Raw genomic sequence first — 25,118 nt, 5'->3', positions numbered from 1 at the left:
TCTACTGGTTCGGCTTCACCTTGAGAAACCGACCAGAGATATACAAAAATAACAAATTAATATAAAAAAATCGAAGTGCCACGCAAACATATGAGAACTAATTTTAAAATATAGAGACAAAACAGATTTATGCAAAATTTAATAAGTAAAAGTCACGCTTGGATTAGGGAGGAGGTAACCAAAAATATAAAATGTAGAGTAGAGCAGGACAACTGAGGGGGTAAATTGGACAAAAAATTGGAAAAATTGGGGAAAATAAGATCTGTCAAAACACAAAGTATAATTTTTAAATACCTGCACAACACCTGGCTAACAGGCGAAGAAACAATCAAACATCGTATGCTGAGGATAATGCCGAAATGCCCTTTATGTAAAACAGCGAACTTCACCAAACTACATACGATTGTCCAATGTGATAAAACTAAACATAATAGGATAAAGTTAATAATGAAAATTTGCAAAAAATATAAGCATAACAAAAATAACATTTTATTCATAGATTTAGACTACGAAAACAAAATCGTTCTAAAATGTATAGACTATATAGTAACTACGATGATATCCTGTGGACAGGTGATAAAGATTTTTAAATAAGATACGTGGTAAAAATAAGAATATTAACCACAACAAGAACTCAGTACGTCTTACGACGAATAGATACTTACCGTCAGGTTGATATAACGCAATTGATGTTGGAATTGGGGGAGAGAGGTGGAGGGAGGAATAGGTATTACAGACCGAAGGGTCGCGTAGCGCAATTGCGAGCTGATGCCATACCCATACCCCCTCCTCGCACCCCACAACAGCCATATTTCAAAGAAAATTTCAAATTCTATTTCAAATATTTCAAAGAAACCCATATAACTTTTTTTTTTAAAAGAGAAAAGGGAAGAAAGGAAGAAAGAAAAAAATAAAAGAATTTTGTAATTTAATTTTTTTTCTTCTTTCTCTGAAAGAAAATTCTAAAGACATATATAGGAAGGGATACAGGGAAAATATAAGGGGGAAGTAAATGGCGATGACATCATGGGGCTAAGTCACAGGGCTCAGTGAAGTGCATAGGCCCATCATGAGTCTTTGAAAACACCCAATGTAGAACATAAACAGACAAAATAAAGACACAAATACATACTGTATAACACTTAGTTTAAAACCCTACTAACTTCCCCCGCACTGCATGGTTGACCACTATAGAATAATGTGGTCTCATAAATACGTTTGGATCTTTCAATAAAGCATAATCAGATAAACTAAATAAAGGAGGCCTAACGCGACCCAGGAAAAACACATAGAGAATAAAGAAGCGTGAACCTTGGATCGAGCGTAACCTACCTATCAACATCTTTAAAGACTATTATGAGGAACGACACATATTATCACTCGAATAATAAAATAGGAAATTATTTTTTTTAAACAAAATCTAAATAGTACACCATTCCATCGTCAAAATTAGAAAACCATAAAACAAATTAAAAGATACAATATAACATCATAAAGGAAGAAATACAACTGGGAAAGATATTTGATCTATACTTGCTGCCTCAAACATAAAGAAAATATAGCATACACACAATATAACACCATTACATATAGCAAACACTGAGACCTAGGCGACATATAGCAAAGGTTACAAAACATTTCAAGGGAATGAACTTCGAGCAAGGTGAGGGAAACCAGACTCGGACGAACAACCCTTTAGATAACACTATGGAAACATAAATACCCCATCAAAAATTCTAAAAACTAAATTTTTTATATAAAATTTTGTTTTAATAAAACGTAGAACACATCTGAGGGGGAAATACACAAATATAAAATACTTTTTATTTTTTTGGGGAAATGGGGGCATCTGTCCGTTGCCCCCCCCCCACTCCCAAAAAAGTGTGTGTGTGTGTGTGTGTGTGTGTGTGTTATTATACCCATTACATTACTTGCAAAATATATATGGTGCTGACATTTTCGGCAAGAGGGAGACCTACCGATATTCTGCATATAATTATTTTAATGTTTTTCAGAGCGAGAGTATTGGGGCCTGATCTGTTCAATATATTTCTCAACTGATACAGCAGGTATAATCAGAGGCGTAGCTGGGGGGGGGGGGAAGGGGAGTACATATGTCCCCGGGCGCCAAGGTACAGGGGCGCCAAAATGAGGCTTACAACGTTACATTATAATAAGTAAACAAGGGTAATATTCAAAAATATGATTAAACGGGAAGGGGGCTGGGGCGCCAATTTTATAGTTCGTCCCCGGGCGCAAAATATCATAGCTACGCCTCTGGGTATAATAGAGACCCCCCCCCCCCCCCGAGTTTGCCACAGAGCGCTCGTGTAATATACGGTTTAATACAAAATACATGATTGTGGGCAGGAATATACAAAATTTGGTCGATATACATGATCGTTGGTATCTATTCAAACGAGGGCTATGAAATACATTAGCAAATTCCTACAGTATTTTAAGGCAGGCGATTACGAATTATTTAAACCACGTTTTTCATCTGTCACAGATTTTATAATCATTTTGAAGTGGCTGCTTTATCTCGAGGAAAACGAGCGGTAAGTGTTATACAAAACAAAATCTTAATAGCAATTTGATCACTTTTGCGTCATTTGACAGTAAGAATAGTAATAAATAGAGGATAATTTCTTTTCCTACGTTAGGCCTAATACCTGGTATGTTTTTTAGTGTGGTACACACACAAAAAACAACCCCAAAACAACACTAACAACATTTTAAAAAACGCACAAAAACGAGTGCCGTGCCGAAGCCACGGGCTAAAATGCTTTATTATCATTTTTTTTTAATTTTAGCATCAATCACAAATTGAAATATATACAGTATTAGCGTTGGAAAAGAAAGTTTTCTTTTTGTTATATTTTTTTTTTCTCACCCTAGCGAAACACTTTCTGCAAATGACCTTAATAAAGAAAAATAATAAATTAACCTAAACCACTTTGAATGTCGACCGTATCTTTTATTTACACGGCATCATGCGCGGAAGAAAATACCAACTGAACCGGGATTTCAGACAGCAGATGAATTGAAGTTGATTCATTGAACATCATTAGCAATTGTACAATCAAACAGATGCAACAATGAAAAGTGGAACTATGAAAAATCGAGAATCTTAGATTTGCGAAGGATTTATTCCGAATCATTGTCTGCTAATAGAGAATTCATGTCAGTTGCTGTGTCGGCGATGCCCACACAGCGCGCCGTCCAAATGTGAAGTTGCGTTTTGCTGACAGACATAACACTGTGCCATAATTTATCTGATGGCATGTAAAGAAGCTGCTTAAATTATAGTATTTAAAAGTTTCTTCATTTTGTAAGAGCTCAAGAAATTAATTCTGGTTTGAAAGACAAGATGACGGTAAAACTCAGAAGACGTAGCTGTACAGTACCGTTGATGTTGGAGACATCATAATAAAGGTAACTGCGTTAACTTCGCTTTTTGTTTGGTAATTTGTTGGATATTATCTTTTGCTGATCTTCTTTGAGCTTGGAGTAAATTTTACATTCTGAACATTTTTATTTGCACTTATCTGCTTAATATGTATTGCTGGGATATCATATAGAATATGAAGTCAGTATAATGGTACTATATTACATATTTGAATGATAAAAGACTGGTAAATGATATAATGATAAACTACAAAATAAATAATTTGCCCAATATCCCAAATATGTTAATTAAAACAAACATTGAATGTAAATTCAGATATAATGAGCAGTTGTAAGAAGTAAGAAATAACATTTTATCCATTGAACCTGTTATGTGTTATCATCATCAGTTTTAAAATAAACACATGGAGACAAGTTTGCTTAAATTCTAAAATTAACACACACACACACACACACACACACACATATGGTATTTTAATCTAATACAGAAATGGTGACACTGATATATGCAGACCAATAGTTTTTTTCTTCTACAGATATAAATTAAAAAGCCTAATTCTGAGAGTTTCACCTACAACATTCATGATGGGAAAGGGCCACTAATTAAGAGCTGACATATGTGGAAGAAAAATACCATCCATGTTGAAAAGGGCTAGAGGTAATGTGAGAAAACATAATTTATCAATCTTATTTAACATTATTGTTGATATTTTATTTCAACTGGTCAAAAGGCTAAGTGGGTTTATGTAATGGTCCAGAGTGTGTTATTTATTTCACATCCCCTTCTGTCTTTCAACAGTAAGAAATTAGCTACTTTGGAGTCCATAGTTCTGATCAATTTGTTTATATAAAACTTGGTTTTGGGCTTAAATCAACATCTTGGATAAATCTAATAATGAGCAAAATCCAAGTATATACATGTGATCATGTATAAGATTAGTTGAGTTTTTTAACCAGCCTAAAAGCCATACTTCCACAATATAGGCTAAAATCATTAAGTTGTCCTTGAAGTTTGATGAGTGTTAACCATTAATAATAATAAGGTGATCTTTCATCTGAGTATGTTACCACCGCATGCAATATTTATACATGTAGTGCAGTTTTTACTAAACGTAGAATACATGCTTATATAAATGAGATCTAGATTGAAGAAGTGAAGATGCATACAAATACATGAGGTTATAACCACTACTGCTGATTCAAGTTTGATCATGCTTGGCCATTGGGCTTATAGAGTCAAGTTTCACAATGATGCTTATTATGAGTGTGATAAAGGTATGGTAGTGAAGTGACCTTGCATCTGATTGGCAGAGTTTCTTATGATTTGCACAACAGTGTTTATGATCCAATTTAGATCTGACTTGTTTAATTATTTGCTTGTATGTCTGAGGCTATAAGCAAAATCTATGCATATAATGTGGTGGTTCTACATCTCACTAGCCATTCTTGCTACTGCTCTTAAAACTATTTCTCATTAATTTCATCAGACTTGGTGAATAGATTTATCTCATCAAGATATAGCAAAAGAGCAATTTTGTAAAAAAAATATTCATTCATATTAAACTCAAATTCTGCATCTGATTGGTTGACCTTGCAAATACTATAAGGGCTCTATTTCTGACAAAAAGATTATTTTGATCTAATGTAGCAGAAATGCTTATATGATCAAAACATTGAACATATTTGATGACAAATAAGAAATAGTTTTTCATGCAAATTTGATAAACATTGATAAATCGGTTCATATCATTAAAAGCTTGGAAGAGTTTGATTACATGCGAGACCATCACATATTAATCATTCTTTATTTAGAGAATTATTTTTGTCAGGATTTAGTAAAATATGTAAAATCAATATGGACTGGTTTTGTTATGTACAGCAACACTAGTTGTTTACTGAGTACTGAGGGAATTGGAGTAAGGCAAGGGTACATTGCAGTAGGTAACCTGGTTGACTTGATAACAGGATTTTAACACAAACATTTTTATCAGGAGTCTAGCATACTAACCATTGATTCACTGCAGATCCTGCCCCCATTAGTTACCTTTTAATACATAAAGCATTTGGGTTTTTTATGTCACAAATCCCATAGGGATTAAAATTAACATCATAGGTCTCACTGGATAGTTTCGTATTTTGACATCCCTCTAATTTTTAAGGTAGAAGGCATGAACCTAATTATCACAAGCCTAGCATTTATAAATTTACACATAAGCTAAATCTATAATGTGGTTCAGATTTACTTTGAGTTAGGCATGGAAATAGGTTGGCTTGTTGGTGACTGCCTGTCACAGTTAGATGAGCATTGGAGATCATATGCGTAACTTAGTCTGCAAATGAGCTGCCGACTTTTATTTGTGTCTGCTACAGAGGTAAATATAAAAAAATCTTGATGGTAGAGGGGTGATGAAAAGTATGCTAATTTGTTATAGTACTAGTGAACTTTATTCATGCATAAGGCACATACTGATTCTTTTAGTTGCCTTGTCACAGAAAAATATTGAAAATAGCTATTTCTAGTAAAAAATGAATGTAAAATGTACCTGCATCCTTTGACCCTACCAGAACCAAACTAAAAGCTCAAATTTGTGCAGCTGCTTTTGCTCATCACAAGCATAATTGGGAGTATAACTGCTAACCCTACCCTCTAGCACACATTTCATTCATTCATTGGATTAAAGTCACGTGCACCTTTCGGTATGTGCGACTGTTTAGTTTGTACACGTTTGTGTACTTTTTGAATTTAGCGATTAACTTATACAATGCCCCCAAGCAAGCAAGCCGAAGCCCAGGTGCCCCAAAAGGTCCCGCCCAGGCTCTCGTCGCTGCAACCTTCTCCATCGTTGTACTCCGTTGGTGGTCTGTTTCTGCATCCTGCATCTCCTTCCCCTCTCATTTCAGGCAGTAACCGAAGCACACCAGCAGCAGTATTATTAAATTTTCGTTGCAATCAATGCCCAGTTCCCTATATTTATTGGGCTATTCCTGTACTATCTTGCCAAACATGTGATTGTCACATACGCTTCAGATATTCCTGAGTTGTGAATTTTCCTATCTTTTGTAAGGTCTATTAAATTTTGTGTACTTTGCGTACTTGAATTTTCCGAAAATTTTTTCACATCTAGTAGGCTTTTAGTAGCCCTTTATTTTGTTTTGGAGATCTCAATTTGGTTAAGTATTTCGTACGTGTGGCTTTAAACCAATCAGTGTGTTTCAGGGCCAGTAAGTTGTTGGTCAAAAGAGGGCTTTCGTGGGTCAGAATGAAAGCCCTATGTGGTAAAATTTGTTTGTAAAAAAGAAAAAAAAAAAGAAAAGAAAAGAAAAAAAAGGTGGGTAGGGAGTGTGTATGCTATATTTGTGTGATGGCTATAGACATTTTTGTTCGTTTTTCTGCTTTTCCCACATATCCCGACAACAGGCATTCACGCTCACTTTCTCATTCACACTTATAAGTAGATGTGGGGGGGGGTGGCCTTATTTCTTTTGTTTGATTTCGGGAAGGCAATTCTTTTCATACTGGGGGGTGGGGGTGGTTTGATTATTTGAGGCATACTCTTTTCATTGTTTCTGCCTTCATTCCCCAAGGTCTGCAAGTGTCCTGTTCTTTCTTCTTTTACTGCCTTAGGACGTTTAACTTCATTCTGTGCCTTTTCCTGCTCTTCTTTATTTCAGCTCTTTCTGCCTTATCCCGTGTCCGTTTCTGTTTTGGTCTTCTAGTCCTTTTGATACTGCCATGTTCGCCGTGAGATGTTTTCTTCGAGGGAGGTGGTTTGATTGCCTTTGTTTCCCTTCGCTTTGACCACTTGGCTATTTACCTGTTATTTTTGTTTAGCTTAGCTATTTGTGATTTATTTTAATGTATATTTTTTTTATTTTTATTTTTTTTTATTTTTTTATTTTTTTTTTTGAACCTACGGGGCCTAGCATGCCATTATAATTCCAAAACAGTGATTTTGTAATATTCGTCCTTATCTGGTTTTTATTGTTCGGGTTATGAGCGGCGGTGTCAGTCTGTGAACCCACTAGCCCGAGCCGGCCGTCACAATTCCCAAACAGTGATTTGTAATATTTTGATTGGTTTTTTTTTTTTTTGGTTCGATCTTTTAGGTTTATTGGTTTTAATTTCTTTACATGGTCTCTCTTTATACCCAACCCTTCATTCGGTTTAGATTTGTCCCCTTTTGCCTATTTTGTTAATGAATGTCATGATGTTATTATAGGTCATTCCTATGTTATTGTTTTTTGCCACAAGTAACTCCGGGTATGTCCACCGTTCTCCTATTTGTTCCTTTTGAGATTTTAGTTCGGCCCTTTCCTGGTTGTATTTGGGGCATATATTTATTAAGTGTGCAATTGTTTCTGGAGTTGGGCAGTAGGGGCAGTTTTCGGTTGGTCCCCTTTTTATGTGTTTCCCTGCGCATCCTGCCAATAGTGTTTTACCTGTTCTTATTCTATTTATTATTGTTATATCGTATGGATTTTTGAAGGTCGGACTTTCGACTTTTCTACTTACTTTTTTCATCATCGTGTGTATTAGACTGTTTGCATCCGATTTTTCCCATAGCTCTTGCCACATGTCATTGATCTTGTCCCATGTTATTGATTTCAGTGACGCTGTATGCTATATTTTGGGCTTTTGGTTCGTTTGTGGCGTTTTTTGCTTCTGCATCTGCTTTGTCATTGCCTGGGATTATGGATGTGAGAGGGTATCCATACGAATTCAACGTGTTTGTTGTTTTTTTCAATCTCTTTAAGTAGCGATCTTGCATGATTAATCATATTAGGTCTGCTCTTGGATTGGTCCGTTGCTAACGATTGTAGTACACTGTAAGAGTCGCTTAGAATGACTGCCTTAGTTGTGGGGTATGTTTTGACGTATGTTAATGCCATTAGTATTGCCATGAATTCTACCGTGTATATAGCGCATTGGTCTGGGAGTCTTTTTCCAACGGCGACATCTAATTTTGGGATCACTATCCCTGCTGCAGTTTTATTTGGATTTTTGGTTTTTGATCCATCTGCGAAGATTTGCGTGTATGTCTCGTATTTGTTGTCAATGTACGTTAGTATTGATGCTCTTAGTCCTATCGGGTCATTTTGTTTTTGTCCTAGTTTACGTAAGCTAAGATCTATTTGTGGTGTGGGACAGGTCCACGGGGGGTCTGGGTAGTACCTTATTTTTTCTGGGTTGATATTTGCGATTTGAAATTTCCTTTTTAATTCTATAATTATTTTCCCACTAGGTATTGTTTTATTTTTTCCTTTTGTATCGAATGGTTTGTCGCATGCTAAGAGGGCTTGTAGCGTGAGGTGGTTGGGTTGGTGTATTGATATTCGAGTCGAGTATCGCAGCATCAATTCCTTCCGCCTTAGGTCTAGCGGGGGTTCTCCTACTATTATTAAGATATCTTGTGTGGGGGTACCATTTAGGACGCCGGTGCATACCCTTAGCGCTTTTGATTGGACTGTGTCTAGTTTCTTTAGTAACGTGGCGTTCGCCGCTCCATATACCTGGCAACCGTAGTCCAATTTTGCTCTTATAAGTGCTCTATATAGGGTAACGAGTGTTTTTTGATCAACCCCCCAATTCACCCCTCTGAGGTTTCTGTGGAGGTTGATGTCTCGTTTGCACTTCGTTACGAGTTCTTGGATATGAGCTGCCCACGTGAGTTCGTGGTAGAATACCATACCTAGGAGTGTCGCTTGTTTTTCGAATTTGATGGGTACCCCCTTTAGGGTTAAGTTTGGAGTGGGTGGGGGGTGGCCACCTCCCGGATTGAAAACTATGCCTACTGTTTTTAGAGGTGACAATTTAAATCCCCATTTATCTGTCCAATTTCCTATATCGTTTAGTCCTTTTTGTAAGTGCTTGGTCGTTTCTCTGCTGGCCGGGTTGCCAGTTTTCCATACGGCGCTGTCATCGGCGAATTGGGATAAGTCAAGGTGGTTGGGTTTTACCGCTGTTTCCAGGTCGTTTATCATTATATTAAATAAAGTTGGGCTGATTACGCTTCATTGTGGCATGCCATTTTCCAGTTTGTATCGTTCGGAGTAGTCTTGTCCTAGTCTGACTTGTATCTTTCTATCGGTTAGGAAGTTAGCAATAAATTTGTATATATTGCCAGTTATTCCGTATGGTTTAAGTTTACTTATCAGTCCCTTAGTCCACATTAGATCATATGCTTTTTCCATGTCTAAGAAGATGGCTGTAACATATCTGGATTTTTAAAATTTTTCTCTAGATGATAATTTGACAGCGGTTTCTAGTCTCATGAGTTGGTCTATTGTGCTTCGGTAGTTGCGAAACCCGCTCTGTGTATTAGCTCGTAGTCCTTTGCTTTCTAAATGGTATTTCAGCCTGTTGTTTACCATAGTTTCCATTATTTTACATATATTGTCTGTTAGTGATATGGGCCTGTATGATTTTATATCGCTTGAGGGTTTTCCAGGCTTAAGAATCGGGACCACTACTGCCTTTTTCCATCTTATAGGTATGGTACCGGTTTCCCATATTTTATTAATGAGGTTAAGTGCAATTGTGACAAGTTTTTTGGTTAGGTTCTTGTACATTTCATACCCCAAAGTATCCTCCCCGGGGGATGTGGTCTTTTTGCCGGCGAGGGCCTTTCTCCATTCGGCTTCTGTAAACGGAAGGTTTAGTGGGCCGTCATTATTTCCTGCTTCCTTTATGTTGTCAGAGTTGCTTTCCTCAAATTGCCTTTTATGATTTTTAAACTTATCCTCTAAGTTGGTATTGCTACACATGTTGGCGAAATAGTTTGCGAATAATTCTGCCTTATGTTTGTTGTTTTGTCCAGGTATGTTGGGGGTTATTGATTTAGTTTTGCCTCTCATTTTTTTAATTCTTTGCCACACCTCCTTCGATTTTGTGTTAATATCTAGTTTTGAGCAGAATTCTCTCCATGAGTTTTGTTTAGCTATCATAATAGTTTGTTTGGCAGTTTTTTCCTTTTCCTTGTAGTAGTTAAAGTCCCTATTATTTTTAGTTCTTTTGAATTTGTTTAGAGCTCTTTTTTTTCTCTTTAATTGCTATTTTACATTCATTATTCCACCAGGGCACCGTGGGTTTGGGTGCTACTCCTTTAGTTTTAGGAATTGTTTCTTGGGCCATTGTGTTAATGGTTTCTATTAATTTGTCATTAAAGGTGTCAATGTCCCGGTGATATATGGTTTCTGGGTCGATTGAGTCACCTATCTGTTTGAACCTAATCCAGTTGGCCTGTTCGTATTTCCATCTTGGTGTGAAGGACGCTTTATTTTGAGGTATTCTAATTTGTATTTCTATATTTATAAGGTAATGGTCACTTCCCATAGGGTCGCTTTCATCAACTTGCCAATCAGAAATGCCTGCTAATCTTGGTGTGCATAGAGATAGGTCTATTGCTGATGTGTGGCCTGTTCTGTCATCTATCCGGGTGTGCATTCCGTTGTTTAGAAAAACTAAGTTGCATTTTTGTGCCCATTTTTCTACAATTTTTCCTTTAATGTCCGTCTTTTGACTCCCCCATAGTTCATTGTGCGCATTGAAGTCCCCGCATATTACCACCCATTCTCCACAGTCTTTAATCATTTTGATTGTTTCGTCTGCACTTAAATTGCGCTGCTCATTTGTTTCATAGAGGTTAACGATTAGTACCTGCTTAGTTTGAGCGGTTATTTTGACTATCTGTATTTCGAAGTCATTGGGCGGTCTACTATCTGTTAATTTATGCATTTCTGATGTAATTCCATCTCTAACAAAGGTTGCTAACCCCCCTCCTCTTGCTGTGGGGGATCGATGCTTTAGGTATTTGGTGTTGTAGCCTATGATGTTTGGGATACGTGAGGTATCATTTAGATGGGTGTCCTGTATGCATATAACATCTGGTTTTCTTTCCTGTTCAAGTATTTTGTTATTTAGTTGGTCAGCGTGGGCCCTAAGGCCGCGTGCATTCCATTGCCATATTTTGATTTCTGCTCTGGAATCCATCTCTAGTGCAAAAAGTCTTAATAGTTTGTTTAATTTACTGTTGTTTTCGTTTTATGCGTGTTTCCTACCAGTGAGGGTGCTACCTATTTATTTTGTTTTTGGTATCCTGATTTTTGTTTTGGCCTGCTTATAGTTTACCCCATGGGAGATCATATATTCGACTATTAGGGCTTCTCTAAGAGCCCTGGGGCATTCTGCGTGGTTTGGTTTGTGGTTACCACTACAGTTAGCGCAGTGCTGATTGGTGGCGCTACATGTTTTCCGGTCTGGGTGGTGAAGACCACATTGATTGCACCGGAATAGGTTTCCGCAACTCTTAGAGTAATGCCCCCAATTTTTGCAGTTGCCACAGAACCGTGGTTTGTTTTTGAAAGCAAAAATTTTTTTAGCCTCGAGTTTTTCGGCTATTTTGATAGTTTCTGGGGTGGCGCCCTTAAAAAAGAGTACCACTGCAGTGCTATCCTTTCCCCTTCTTGTTTTTAGGCGGATTGCTTTCTCTACTTCCTGTCCTTTACTCCTTATGTAGTCTACTATTTCATTGGTTTTATTTTGAGTTGATACGTATATGACTCCTTTGTTGTGTGTTTTTGGGGGGTTTGGGTCTATGTGTTGTTTTGTTCTGTTGTGTCTAGTGACCTGAACATTTATTTGGCCTATTCTTTCAATTTCCATATATTTGGCAATCTGTTGTTCAGTGGTGCATTTGATTATCAGCAAGTCGTCTCTAGTGCTTTTAAGCGTGAATTCTCCTTGGTGATGTTTGTTCAATTGCCATGCTATGGTTTTAAAGGCTAACTTCGTTATTTTGGAATTTACTCTCTTGACGAAGAGAGTCAGTTCAGCGGGGTGTTTCTTGTTTTGGATATTTTGCAGACTGGTCTTTTTTCCCCTGGTGTTTGTCTCTTTAGCTGACTTTGTTTCGTTGTCCATAACCGGCTTGCTGGGTCTTGTATTCTGACAGTTAGTGTGTTCCTTATTCTTTCTAACTGGTATTTGGGATTTGGTTTTCCTATTATTCTTACCTTTTGTTGAGTCGTGTGTGACTGCTTTATTTGTGGTAGGGTGAGGGCGTTCTGTTTCATCTAGTAGGTTCTCAGTTTGAGTCCCCTGGCTGCTAGTGTTTTTAACCAGCGTGGTCTGGGTTGTTTTTGTGCTTGTTGAGTATTGTTCCTCAGTTTGGGTACTCATGTCGGATGTAGTTTTGCGGTTACTCGGTAGATTGTCCACATTCTCGTTTACGCTTGGTGACAGGTAGAGTCTACTCATCGAGTCAGTTGGGGTCGAGTTGAAAATTGGCGTTAAGAACTGTATCTGTCGTTTTTCTCTTAGGGGGGATGAGACTGCTTCGGAGTAAGTTTGCCTTAGTTTATCTGCCTTTAGGTTGACCAGGCAGCTGAGATAACTATTTGATGATGTGACATTAATTTTGTTGTTATCCATCTTGAGTTTCTTTATTTGATGTAAGGTATATATGACGGGATATTTCTTTAGTTTTAATCCTGGGTTTGTTTTGATTTCTTGCAATTTATTTGAGTTTAATTCTAGCTTAAAGCTATCTGTCTTAACTATACTTTATTCTACTTAGTACTATGAAAAAGCAACAGCTGTAAGGGGATATGCAAATAGCTTTTATTCTGATTTGTGTAATTAATTATTATATTACTATTATCCAATTTAAACTTATTGAAAATTATTTTCTAGCCAAATGGTCAAAGTAAAAGGTTTTACTTACCCCGATCCAATTTTCTTTTTAAGATCTTTAGAGTTTTTAAATACAGCCTTCTAATTATACAAGTTTCATTACATTGGTCAATAATTAGTCACATGTGATGACACTTGTAACTAATCAAACCACAGCAACTGAGAGCAGACTAAGCACTGATATTTATATGGTACAGTGGCAATATACAGTCTGTCTGCCGCAACACATGAAACAAACTGGACAAATCTGAAAGCCTTGAATTTGACTTTATTTATCTGTATGGTAGAACAGAACCTGAGTTGAAAAGCTTTTAAAGAAAGACCTTGATATCAAACCTAATAATAACTGCAGGAGTTATATTATGGATAATTAACCATTCTCTCAGTTTCAAACTGGGCATTCCATCCCATGGGGTTCTAAATGTAAACCAAGTGTAACTGATATCCTAATGAACTGTAAAGACCATAGCAGCACAACAGCAGGGGACCAGGTATGTCCAGATCCAGAAATCACAGACCAGTTTCAAACTGATGACGAACCACATAAAAATTACACATCTGCTAGAACTTATGTTATGAAGATAACTTAAATTGCATTATTATTAATCCTCCTCCTCACATTCATCATAATTGAGATGCATCATATATGTTTTATTGTAAAATAGTTTATGCAACATAATTCAGTGAAGACCTTTGCTGCCAATTTACCAGTGAACCATTTGTTTCAATGAACATATTTTATGTTGTAACAAGGAGCATCATTTAAACATTATGATACACTTATCATACCTGTATATGAAATCTTAATACTAACACTTATACTTGCAATACTACTACTAATAAAAACACCTGCATTGATAATTTGATTATGTTCAATTGGACTTGTATCTAAATGATCACCAGCTGTATGAAAAGACATATTTTAATATATAGATATTGGATGGAATACTAGTTACCACAATTGAATAGTCATATGATAAATGATATATTATTTTAAACAATTTATATTTGCAGTGAAACATACTTTTACATTATTTTCACTTAAATTTCATTTATAGAGCAGTATACTCTGCATTCATTAAATTACTGAAATGGTTATAATACAACAACAAATACTGCAACTTCCAGAATCACAAAAATCAAAAGATATAAACAAAAACTTCCCTACATGTATCAACAGTTGTCACTTAATAGACAGAACTCTGAAGATTTAGAATAGGATGTTAACAAATTAGGTATTCAAGTTAAAAAGAAAAAAATACCAAGTAAGCTTACTACCAAAAAATCAAACAATAACAGTGAATTTTAGTACATTCCCAGGAAACAGAATATATGATTTTTCTTAACTTGATCTGATACATCTTAAATCTATAGAAAATGATTCATATTGTATGACTAAAATATTATGTAAACAAAAATTCCATCACTTTTTTCAGATGCAACATGCATACCCCAACCCATCCTTCTTGATCATAAAGTATACCAGCATTCCACTATAAGATGGGGAGCTGTAGTGGCTCAGTGGTTAGCTTTCTGGACCTGTGAAATAAGGTAGGTTCAAATTCTACCATCAGACCAACCTGGGTTAGCTACCATGGTGTGTCCTTGGGCAAGGCACTATACTTAAAGCGCCTTGGCACTAAATAACTTACTTGTGTTGGTTTACCATAAAAGGCCAAACCAAACACAAAAAAACAACAACTTTAAAATATGAGTTTTGTCAATACTACGTAATTGAAAATCATACTGAAGAAATGTTTTTGTTAATACAGATTAATGGATCTAAAAAATCTCTTTCTTCTGCAGGAGTTTAAAATGTTAAATTAAAAAGGTCATGGTACACATTGCTTTGTTCGTACACATCAGGCTCCGTAACCCATATCCAACTAAAAATTTTAGTAGAGTCTGAATAAAACATATTTTAATCTGGATGATAATATTCTTTCTCCATTCATATATTACACCACCAAGATTGATCCAAATAAGATTACATTTTACTATAACACTGAGGATGAGTATGCCTCTTAACAACTTACAAATGTGGAGAGAATGGAGTTAAACTGAACTTTGATTTCTTTTCAACCATAGCACAAGATGATCATTTATTATGAAAAAACCTGAATAAAGTTGGAGTTCATAACCATGACAGTCTTGATACAATATAAATTCAATATATTATTGTTGTCTTGAGGTATAGTTCTGTATATTACAATCTCACACAAGATCAGGGTATATTTTAGTACCATACAGTTAATTCGGGATTGTATTAATACCTATTCTGGTGAATGAACATTAAATAAGATTTACTATTTTGGAACCAGTTGCAATAAAGTTTACTAAACAAGAGAAAATATGACTTTACTATAATATCTAAAATGTAAAATCTGCAAACAGAATACTTGCTTGACTTTACACTTCAGCTATATCATAATATTTATTTGAAATGAATTTATACAAATGGCATTAAATTGGGTTTCAGGCTGGTAATGACAATGGTAGTAGTGAATAGGGACGGTCTAGGGACTAGGGAACTTCCATGTTAAAAAGGGTATATCCACTCTGGGGACTATGTAATTTAACATGGGAGGAAAAAAAAAATATCCATTCTAGGGACAAGGGGAATTTAACATGGGAGAAAGAAAAAAAACTATTCACTCTAGGGACAAGGGAAATTGAACATGGGGAATAAATCGTGGGACTGTCTTGGGACTAGGGGAAATGGAACAGGGTCGGGACCCTATTTTAATAAGGTCCCGACCTGATGGGTCTATGAAAATGGAACAGGCGAAAATTGAAACAGGGAGGGGTCTCTATTTTTTTATTATTTTTTTAAACAAAAAAATAAAAAAAGGGGTAGGCAATTGAAAGTCAAGATCTTTTCGAGAGATAGGAATGGCCCTGAAAAGGGCCTTTGGTTTTATGTTAATATACCCTTAACATAAAGGGCATCTGTGACATCTTCTTCTTGACCTTAGGCTGTGCCTGACTGCAGGACCATAGATTAAGACTCTTTTGAGGCATCCTTGATGCTCCACATAAGATTCTTCGCATCCACAGGCTGGTGTCTGTCCTGTGGATAACTGTCCAGTTGGATCGGACATACATTGATATGTCCGTCCGGAACATCATCGAAGACACAAGCGTTGAAGATTGTACATCGGTCCACATGTTGGGGTGCTGAGTAACAGGTGAAGGAATGCAGTGAACTGTACTTATTTATAGGGGGAGGAAGGATTGAAACGGATTGAGTTTGTTGACCAATCCAAACACACGTTACAAAATTCAGTCAGCCCACGTCCAATCCGAAGAGAGCAGTCTGTGACGTCACATAGTCTATATAGATTCGCTAGCGCCTGTGCGTAGTCAATCTAAGCGACAGTTTTTCAACATGACGGAAACTCAGAAAACGATCAGTTTGGGTGCACTGATGGTGGAGACTACCCAAGGGAACCCAGACTTACTTTCAGAAGAGGTGAATTGGGATTTTGTGGATTTTTTTACCTTGCAAGAATTTGTTCCTGAACCTTCGTCACCTTCTCCTTCATTACCGCACATGGAAAATTTTAGACAGAGACAGAAAGAAGAATTGGAGAAATTTATACAACAGCAAAAGGAAGCGGAACAAGCTTTTCTCCTACAGCAACAGCAGCAAGAAGAAGAGGTAAGAAAAAAACAAGAAGAAGAAGACGCAGCAGCAAAGAAACAAGGGTGTCAAAATCAAACGGTCACGGTACTGTTAGACATTTTAGTTAAGAAGTCTGAAACAGATGTATCAGACTTCTTTATTACAGTCGAAGAGAATACGACCTTCCCAAGCTAAACACTCCAACCCTGTGACTACGCCTACTGCACCATCCTTAGTGATTTCAACGAAATCATCATCAACAGTACGCAGTCCAGAAGTAGGCCTTGGCCATGGCAAAGGCTTAAGACAGTTAAAGTTGATTGTTTAAACTCACCCCTTACACCAAAAAAGGCCCTTTTCAGGGCCATCCACGTCTCTCGAAAAGATATAGGCTTTCAATTGCCAATAACTAATAAAAACCATTTTACCCAATAGTACCTGTCTGTGTATGAGTGTGTGTGAGTGTAGGTTCTTATTTTACAATCAAAACCCAAAGACACTTACCTTTTATAATTAATTTATTCTTTTATAAATATTTACAATTCACAATTCACAACAGAGCACTTTAAAAAGTTCATAGACTTATTCTGTCTCATTGTTCACTCTCTGTTTTTTTAATTTCTTCACCGTCATAGTCTTTTCCTCCTCTTCCTCCTCACTTTCTTCCCTTCTTTTCTTCTCCTGTTTCTTTTTCTTCACCTGTCTGTTTTCTTCCTCTTCTTCTTCCTCTTCCTCTGAAGAATCCCTCTCTTCTTCTGACTCCTCTTGTTTCTTTTTTGGGCAGTCTGGTGACCAATGTCCTTTTTCTTGACAATAATAACAGGTATCTTGACTTTTGGCTCTTCTAACCCCTTTTTTTTCTTTTTTGACGGTCTGGACACTCTGAAGACCAATGCCCTTTCTTCTGACAGATATAGCAAGTATCTTGACTTTTATCTTGAAAGGAAGGAGAGTAGTCCCTCGGCTGGTCTGAAGAGAATTTTCTAATGACCCCTCGCAAAGCCCTGATGAAACGTTCGATCTTGGTAGTCTCTTCCATTGTTGTGCTCAGTTTGAGAGTGAAATGAATAGTGAAAGGACAAGACACATACCCTTTATATACACTGGTCTGCTATGACTATAAATTAATCCATGGTGTTTAAACTTTAGTCATTTGACTTTCTGCTATCGAGATGAAATGATCCAATTCATTTGAGAAGAAAGAAGAAGAAAGTAAGAGGCAGAAACGTGATCTATCGCCTCGTACTAGGGCTGAAGTCTTGGCACAAATTCATGCCAGTGATTTTGAAGAGGACATGAGTGAACCAGAATCCAAACCCTCTAAACAAAGTTTACCACCCTTAGTCAACCCTGAAAAGTACTATGACATTCGAGAGACGGAAAAGCGTCCCTCTAGAAAATTTAGAACTACGGCTTACAAATACACAGTGAAGTTTAAAGATTTCAAGTCTGAAGTACTGTTAGAGAAAGCAAAAGGGTTCATCACCGACATGTGGGATTCTTTGCTTACCACATTCAAGCGACAATGTCAACCCAAAGAAGATGATCGCTTGAGACTTTCCATACAACATGACGGCTTGAAATCCCCTGTTTGGATCGAGTTTAGCAGCCCTGCAGAATTGACCACTTCCAAAGTCATGGACAAGATTCAACACGTGCAACAATCTAATGACCAGTTTGACATCACCGATGGAAAAGCCACACTGGACATGACCCACGTCTCTCCTCCTCAAGGGACCGGACAATGCAGAAAGACATTATTGGTCAACAACCTTCGCATTACCAAAACAAGTCTTGTCCAAATTAACAATTTTCAAGACCACATGTGTTTAGCCCGAGCCATCGTGGTGGGATGAACCTATGCCGACAAGAACGACACGGTAGAATGGAAAAGAGCCTGGGAGAACATTCGAAAATCGAACCGAGCCAAACAACGAAATGAAGCAGAACTTCTGTTACAACAAGCATGCCTGTCCAAAGACACATCCTGTGGCATTCCTGAGATGCAAAAATTGCAAGATGCCCTAGCTCCACGATACACCTTGAAAGTGCACCCTCAAGAAGTGCGCGGGTCTCTGTTGTTTCGAGGGAAAGACTTTAAGGATGGAAAATACATTCACCTCTATCATCACGATGACCATTTCGATACCATTACCACTATCACTGGATTCCTGGGATACAAATATTACTGTGAGAAATGTGACTTATGATGGTTATAATAATCGAGAGCAACACAAACATTGTGGATCGAAATGCTCAGGATGTTTGGCCTCTCAACCCTGTCTGAGCGAAGGGCAAGAACCAGTGCATTGTCCTGCTTGTCTGCGCACATTTGTCAGCCCTGCCTGTTACCAACAACATCTGAAGATGCAAGGTTCACAGAAGAAATGTGCTTGTCAACTCCTGAGATTGTGCCCAATGTGTGGACAAGGTCTATGTATCAACAGTACCAAGGCACACGTATGTTCAGGAAAGAAAAAATGTCACATTTGTCACTGCATTGTGGACTTGGAACACCAATGCTACATACAAAAATACCAATCCCAACCAGAGAAAGAGGATGGTCACAAGAAGAAGAAAGGCAATTTCATCTTTTTCGATTTCGAATGCATGCAAGAGACCAGTATTCACATTCCTAATTTCTGCGTGGCTCATCGAGCGTGCGAGAAGTGATTCAAGAACCTATCTTGAGTTATTGCCCTCACTGCAGTAAGATTCCTGGAGGGCGTGAAAAAATCTTTCAAGGACCGAACACACTAGCCGATTTCACACAATGGGTCTTAGACCCCATCGACAAGACGTGGAGCCAAGAGGACATCGAACATTATTATGGAGATTGTCATCACCATGCAACGGTGATGGCTCACAATTTCTCCGGATACGATGGACAGTTTCTTTTGAGATGTTATACGGAACGTGGCATCGAGCGTCCTAAAATCACTTTGAACGGAGCCAAAATCATTTTCATGCAAGTGGGACAAGTGCAGTTTAAAGATTCGATGAGCTACTTAGCCATGCCTTTGAGTCGAATGCCTAAAATGTTTGGAATGACAGAAATGGCTAAAGGGTACTTTCCACATTTTTTCAATACAAGCCAATCAACACGCCGTTCTACCCCATTTGCCTCAGGCTCACTATTACGACCCTGACAACATGCGTACCGAACGAGAAACTTTCTCACTTGTACCAGGCTCACGCCTCCGACCCTTTCGACTTTCAGGAAGAAATGCTAAAGTATCGTCGTTCCGACATGGACATTTTACGGCGATGCTGTGGAAAATTTCGAGAACTGTTCATGGAACACGGAGGGGTTGATCATTTAAAAGAGGCTTGCACCATTGCCAAAGCGTGTTCATTAGTCTACCGACAACGATTCATGCTTGAAAACACTGTGGCTGTCATCAGTCCTCAAACGACCAACTATGTCAAACGTCAATACTCGGTCAAAGCCCCATGCTGGTTGCATTACTTGTGCGACAAGGAAGACAAATGGATTCAGCATGCCCGCAACGGACAGGGCGAAAGATCATCGGAATGCATTCGGTCAATGGCTGGGACTTAGAAAACCCCAAGATCATGTACGAGTTGAACGGTTGCTTATTTCACGGATGTCCCGTCTGTTACCCTGACCGCGGCACTAAAAATCAGTTCTTACAACGAACCATGGAAGACTTGTACCAGGCCATTTGTCAGCGACGCCTAAAGTTAGAACAGGAAGGATACCAAGTGGTGGAAATGTGGGAACACAAATACAATCACCGTTTGAACACCGATCCCGAGTTTAAACGCCTCATGGAAAGTTACCAGTTCATGGACCCCCTGAACCCAAGTAATAGTTTGTACGGAGGAAGGACCAATGCCACCTGTTTGCTGTACCAAGCTGACGAAGAGAAAGGAGAAGAAATCAAATACTTGGACGTGTGTTCACTGTATCCCTACGTGTGCAAATGTTGTTGCTTTCCTGCAGGGCACCCACAATTGTTCACCGAACACATCGACCTAAAAAACATTCGACAATACGAAGGCTTGATCAAGTGCAAAGTTTTGCCTCCCACGAACCTATACCATCCCGTCTTACCTCGCCATTGCCAAGGCAAACTTATGTTTCCTTTGTGCCGTACTTGTGCTGAAACGTGCAACCAAGATCAACCTTGTCATCACACCCAGGAAGAACGGGCCTTGACGGGGACATGGGTCAGCGTAGAATTGTTCAAAGCTCTGAACATGGGATACCAACTGTTAGAAGTGTACGAAATTTGCCACTTTCCCAAGACACAATAATTCCACAAGGGTGACCCCACGCAGAAAGGCATTTTCGCAGACTACGTGGATGCCTTTTTGAAACTGAGCAAGAAGCCAGTGGCTATCTGTCCTGGTGTCACACTCCCGAAGACCAAAAGACATTCAGAGAGAAATTCTGGGCACAAGAAGGCATTACTTTAGATCACATTGAGAAAAACGAAGGCAGGCGATCGTTTGCCAAAGTGATGTTAAATTGCTTGTGGGGTAAAATGGCACAATGACCGTGTTTACCCAAGACGGAGTATTTGACCGAACCTTCCCGCTACTTTCAGATGATTCACGACAAAGCCAAATTCATGAAACACGTGGACGTCGTTCGTGAGGATTTGATCTTGGTGAATTACGAAGAAGATCTGAACTTTGTAGAAGATGACCCCTTTGGAAATGTCATCATTGCAGCTTACATGACAGCTCATGCTCGCTTAAAATTGTACGAAGCTTTAGAACTGTTAGGGGAACGTGTCTTGTACTTTGACATGGACAGTTGCATTTATATCGATCACCCGAGTCAACAGCACCCTGACATCGAAGGAGACCGTTTAGGAGCCTGGACAGACAAGCACCCCGATGACAAGATTCTAAGTTTCGTTAGTGGTGGTCCCAAAAATTACGGCTACGAATACTGGGACAAACAAGAAGTGCACACGAAGTGTAAAGTGAAAGGACTTACTCTTAATTATCGTACCAGTCGAGTGGTCAACTTTGGCATATTGAAAGAAGCCTTGCAGTCTAGAGAAAGTGACCACCTATCAACCCAACAAGATTGTACGTTTACCCACACACCACATCGTCAGTCGACCCTTGGAAAAAGTCTATCAAATCGTGTAGCAGAAGCGAGTGCGGCTTCCCACCCACTTTACTTTGCCGTATGGACATGTCGGTATAAAACATTGGTTGTAAGAGGATAGCCACCCACCAGAAGGATGACTTCGCCGCAGCAAGAATCGAGTGAGAAATCCAGTGAGAACTCCAAGTTCAAACCCTACCATTTTCCAGTCTTCTTACCTGACTATTGTGATTGTGCCCGTCGATTGGACACGTTTCAAAAATGGCCTACGGATGGGGAAGGATTACCTTCTTCGTATGTTTTAGCTAGAACAGGATTTGTCTACTTCGGACCTGAGTCAGGATTGGGATACGAAGTACAGTGTTTCGCTTGCGGACTGAAGTTACGAATGGATCTATGTATCTACAAAGATTCAGCTATTCTGGAACATACTCGATGGTCTCCGCACTGCCCTTACCTTTCAATGGCCTTTCCACCCATTAAACTACGGTACAATTATGACGGTACCTTAGAGACGGTACCTTCCAAAACTAGACGTAAACACATTGCATCCTATTTCATTGTTGTTTCTTTTCCACATAATAGCTTATTTTTTATAAAATGTTAAACTTTACTAATCTTTTTTCAAGATCACTTTAGTTTGCAAAAATATATCTTGTCATTTATTGGCATTCTACATTGAATTTTGTAAACTAGCTATAAACCTGACCTAATTACTCAACTTAACTGCTGACAGAAACAGTCTACAGTAAATGTATTTCATTTCTATAGCTCGATGGATAAACATTACATCTTTTAAAGCTGTGCACAGAATAGGCCGACATATCACGAGTCAGGAAAACATGGGGGTGGTATCCCCTGTGTCCAAAATTAATATCATTTTGAATAGAATATTCTAGTGACAATTGCCTCTTTTCAAATGGTAAGCATTGCTTTTTTTTATTTTCATCAATCTGTCAAATTCGGTATGCATTTTGCTTTAATATTTGAGATGGAAACCTTAGGTGCATAGAAATGTCAGACAGCATTGTACATCATGGATGGTGTCCAACATACTTTTATGATCATAAAACAAAATCCTATTTTTTAGTTATGGCCACTGATTTAAAAAATATTCATCCAAGCTAAATATAATAATAATAATAATGAGGACTTTGTATAGCGCCTAATCTTTAGAAGCTCTAAGCGCTTTGCAACATTAGACAACATAAAAACATACACAATGATATGATTACAAAAACAAACACCGTGAAATTAGAAAACATAAAAAACATGCTGAGAATATTTAAGGTAGTTAACATTATTAAGTCATTAAGTTTGTTTTTGTAGTCAGAATAAGTAGTTTTGAGAGCACTCTTGAATGGGATCACTGCGTCTTTGTGTCTAAGTTCAGTGGGCAATTCATTCCATGTTGCTGGGCCCTGGTATGCAAAAGAATGCTGTCCATGTGACTTTGTTTTCATAGTGAGAATAATGAGTATATGATTGTCGGAAGAGGAGTGTAAGTATCTTGCTTGTTTGTACACATAGGTGAGGTCGGATAGGTATGTTGGACTAGAGTCTGTCAGTGAAACGTAGCACAGAGAACTAATGTTGTGTTTGATTCTGGATCGAATGGATAGCCAGTGTTGGGTACAGAGCAGCGGGGAGGTGTGCTCTGATTGTGGTACTCTAAGTATGATCCAAGCAGCTATGTTTTGAACTTTTTGAAGTCTCTGCAGTAGATATTAAGATGAACCAGACAGAATTGAGTTACCATAGTCCAGTCTTGAAAGCAGTAATGAACACACAAGTGTTTTAGTGGCATCAACTAAAAGATATCTGAGAATGGAGCTGATGCGTCTCAGCTCAAGATACGCAGCCTTGCATATGTTCATGACATGTTGGTGCAATGTGAGAGTACTGTCCAGAGTAACACCTAGGTTTTGTACTGATTGTGTGAATTTAATGTTGGTGTTGCTGATATTTATTGTGTGAGGTAAAGGATGTGAATGAGAAAGTCTTTGATAAGTAAGTATGGCTTGATTTAAATTGTGTTTTTCATGTGACTTGCCAGAGATTTTTAAATGAATTGATAAAGTAACTTGAGACACATTTCAAAGTACATGTTTTAAAAATATTCCATTGATTATTGCTGGCATTTAGAAAAATGCAATGCATCCTTTGTTGTGAAACTTATTTTAAAACGTTGTATTACTCATGCAGAAGCCTGCTTGAAAACTAATGGCAAAGCAAAGGCAAATGGAATGGAAGAGACCATATCAGAGACCCTCAAATATGCACCCAACCAACGCAGAATGATAAAAAACAAGGTAATCCAAATGACTCTTATTTCATCAATATTGGATTCAGTTTCGTCTTTTAAAGCATAGTATTTGCAAAGCGGATGCATTTCTAAACTGATAACAAAATCAGCTTATCCTATTGCCCAGGACTATCAGAGCTAGAGTCCAGCTAACTACAATATGCATATATCTTGTCTGATCGGACAAGTGCCTCCATTTGGAATTTTTATTCACATGAAATATTTGGATGAAATAAATTCATCTTTGTGCAAATTGATTGCACCATCCACTTGCCAGAAATGACAAGTAAGTGCAAAGTTATCTTGTATCATGGCTTAACGATAGTAAGGGAAGCACAAGTGCAGTGAAGAAAATTTCATACATTTTTATAATGCTGATTAACATGACTTCTGCATATATAACTAGTGCTGAGATGATATGACTTTATTTAAGCATTACAATTTTGTTTTAATTTGCAGGTGCCTGAGCAGAAGAAGTAATAGATAAACTTTACAGTGGAGTTGGAGACTGATTCTGATTCATAATCTTAATTAAATCTAGAAAATAAACATTAAAGTCATATTAAAATATCTGTTGTATTGTTTCCTTCTTTCATTTTTCTCTTAAAAACAAATGTCTGAACCTTTAGTCTGTAAATTCAGTGGATTCCTTATCAGCCCATCTACTTTTACTTTACACCATGCTACTTTAAAAAAAAAATGAATTATCCCCATTGGGGTAGGTCCCCCCAACCCCCCACCCTACTTTGTCAACTTACCTGCCACATTTAAATCTAATGGAAGGCCCTGCTGTAAAGCCTGTTAGTAAAACTACCCAACAAGAGGATTTCATACATTTGCAACTCCTAGATGGATGGTAATGTTTTCATTTTTGTAATGTAGATTTGGACATTCTTGCCACCAGTATGGAATATGTGTTTCAGAAACACAAGCAGCTTTCATCAGATTTGCATATAGGTTTTATATGTTGTGAGTATGTTGTAGGAAGTTTTTTTAAATA

The 25,118-nt window shown here is 37.8% G+C and overlaps 1 long non-coding RNA gene across 1 annotated transcript; it reads left to right on the top strand.

Moving 5' to 3' along the window:
• Positions 1-2,826: 2,826 nt before the first annotated feature.
• LOC149792151 (uncharacterized) lies at positions 2,827-24,688 on the top strand. Its single transcript, XR_016423275.1, has 5 exons — positions 2,827-3,435; positions 3,945-4,066; positions 14,536-14,650; positions 24,019-24,125; positions 24,578-24,688. It is a non-coding gene; the product is annotated as an uncharacterized LOC149792151 (long non-coding RNA).
• The last annotated feature ends 430 nt before the right edge of the window (positions 24,689-25,118 follow it).

Source organism: Sinohyriopsis cumingii, chromosome 9, assembly GCF_028554795.1.
Source record: "Sinohyriopsis cumingii isolate HCF-2022 chromosome 9, ASM2855479v2, whole genome shotgun sequence".
In the NCBI taxonomy this organism is placed as follows: Eukaryota; Metazoa; Mollusca; class Bivalvia; order Unionida; family Unionidae; genus Sinohyriopsis; species Sinohyriopsis cumingii.
The sequence above is the reverse complement of the archived record's forward strand: the minus strand, read 5'-3'. Positions and strand labels throughout refer to the sequence as shown.